At 40.9% G+C, this 2,500-nt stretch overlaps 1 long non-coding RNA gene across 1 annotated transcript in view; it reads right to left on the reverse strand.

Annotated features, from left to right (window-relative positions):
* Positions 1–2,500, reverse strand: part of LOC138008848 (uncharacterized) — a 5,938-nt gene that overhangs the window by 355 nt on the left and 3,083 nt on the right. Inside the window, exon 2 of the long non-coding RNA XR_011124282.1 lies at positions 1–1,547. This exon is cut by the window's left edge and continues 355 nt beyond it. This is a non-coding gene — a long non-coding RNA (uncharacterized lncRNA). The remainder of the gene's footprint in view (positions 1,548–2,500) is intronic.

Raw genomic sequence — 2,500 nt, forward strand, 5'->3', positions numbered from 1 at the left:
AATAATCTTACAATTTTTATCACATCAATCATATTAACGTTTTGCATACCCAAGACCCGCCCTTCCCCCCGATATTTCGTTCAGAAACAAAAAAATGTTTAATTTACTACTTTCCTAAACGAGTTGAAAGATTTGTTGGTTGGCGAACGTTACAATATAGATCCCGTAGGTTTGATAGAATTAATCCTCCCAGCATGCAACGCCCGTCTTGTTCCATAGCAGTCCTTTCACGCTACAACATCAATCACAAACAAGCGCATCATAGAATCAAGACTGTGGTTCTTGACTGGCCAACAATCTGGAGTCACCGTTTAATTAAACAAAGCAGACCAAAACCACCTGACTCGCGCGCAGCGTTTTCCCGCGCTTTTTACATAGCTACATCTTGTATCATGCCAATCACTGATTCGCTCTTGTTACGTGCGGACACCTTGCGGTAAGGACTGTTTCCCTAATATGCGTGAAATAAGGAGACTTGATGCACATTGGAGCTAAACGTGCAAATTGGATAACTAGCCGTCTTCATGCACGTTAAAAGACGAAGCAAACTATAAACCTTGCGGAAAACTTGGGGTGAGCTTAAGGTTTCATTCCAAACAGCTCCTCGATTTTTCAGTGTAAATCAGAAGCTTACCAATCACTGGGTCCGCTGGGCGCCAACGCATCAACCACCTGCTTGCGCTCAAGTTTTACAGAGCACCGAGGTACAAGTCTCACAAAATATTCCAGTTTTGAACTTTTCTTGAGAAGGCGAAGCAACTATTTGCACAAAGTTTTTCGTTCATTTGGAACATGTTACTTAGTCTCCTTCGGAGCCACTCGGGCAGCAGTCGCGCAAACAACGTTCCTCACCCGAGGAGCGTTGCGTGACTTTGACCCGAACCACTAAGAAGGAACTAGAATTCACTAAGCGTTGACAACGTTACAGCACGCAATGGATAAATAGAAAGAATCGTCACCAAGGCGTAACGAGCCCATCATGTGCTGGTCACGTGTTTAACGCGTTTGAGGTCAAGAAAGAAATCTGGGTCAACCAGCTTTTAAGCACGTGGCTTGGATCCCTTTTGTCCCTTATTGTACGCTATACCCAAGCAGCAAACTCATTCATTCCTGATAAGATATGAAAGCTTTCTTGTCTCAAATATCTCGCCTATTATTCTAGACAAACACCCAACAACTGCCCGTATATTATTAATTATAAGCCACAACGTAAGCGATGGACTACACAAACATATTTCCCTTTATATATAATATAACCTTAATTTAGAGACATCTACTTTGGACTCGTCTTCCCTGGCACAAGAGAAGAAGGCGTTTAGCGATAGCAGGATTGTTCTCCCAATGCAAACTCCGTAGATCAAGTAGAGTTGTTTTCTACAAATCTTTGAGTAGTGGTTGGCAAATATACAAAGGCGAAAGTTCTCTAGCTGTTATTGCATGAAAAACTCTCCTTGATGGTCCGTCGTTCCATCGACATTTTCAAATCTTCTTGCTTCTTCTTGCATGCTTTCTTTGATCTTTAAGATCGCAACCGATTCACAGTGATCCTGAAAGGAAATTAAAGCTCTCGTTAAATAAAACGAACAAACAAAAACTAAAAAGGAGCTTTCGATTCAGAGATATTTCTACACTGCTCCATGCACTGCCCTCTCTACTTAACAATTCTCTGCACTGGTCAAACATTAATTTTTGGTTCGCTATACGCTCTCCTTCAAAGTAATTATTTTCAACGCTGGGTGATATTATGATTATCGTAATTCCACTCTCCAGAACATGTTGCCTATTTGTTGGTCACCCAACTTTCACAGAAGCAAACAACATTTTGCGTTTCAAATCACAGTTGGAAAGTTTGTTGGTTCTCTTTCTATCCTCAGAGAGGTTTTAAATTGGATTTGATTTCTGTCAAGAGTCCCCAATTTGTACCCCAGTGCTAAATACAGTTGACACTTAAATAGAGTTCGTTATTAGTATTATTGTTGCGTTTCTTAAAAAGGTTTTTCCCATTTAACCACCAGAGCATTAAACGCTGTTTGTTCAAGTTACGAGCCGCATTCACTAAAAAAAGCAATATATTGGCCCACGTGCGTGATCTCCTGTAAATAAATAAATTAATTAAAAACAATAATTAAATGAATGAATGAATAACCATGTCTTAAAGGGCCACCGACAACCACAAGTCTTTGCGGGCGTGCAAGCTATCGGCGCCATTTTCTGTAATACAGAAACTAGTATTTCTTGAAAAGTCAAATTCCATCGCCTCACATCGTCGTCAAAACTTTCTAGACCTATTTCTATCCGAAATAGCGGACCAAAACAATCACTCCGCCAATAAAATACTAATAATTCATTGCAACTCACCACTCTGCTTGAAGGCACTTGCGAAGTTTCCCCGACATTGCCAATGCTCCTACGAGCTATAGGAGAGCCATAGCGGTTGAAAGGTCGTTCTTCACAATCGGTATCGGCACTATTCGCCGTGACATCTAAAAGACTTTCTTCC

This window comes from Montipora foliosa, chromosome 6 (genome assembly GCF_036669935.1).
Source record: "Montipora foliosa isolate CH-2021 chromosome 6, ASM3666993v2, whole genome shotgun sequence".
NCBI lineage: Eukaryota > Metazoa > Cnidaria > Anthozoa > Scleractinia > Acroporidae > Montipora > Montipora foliosa.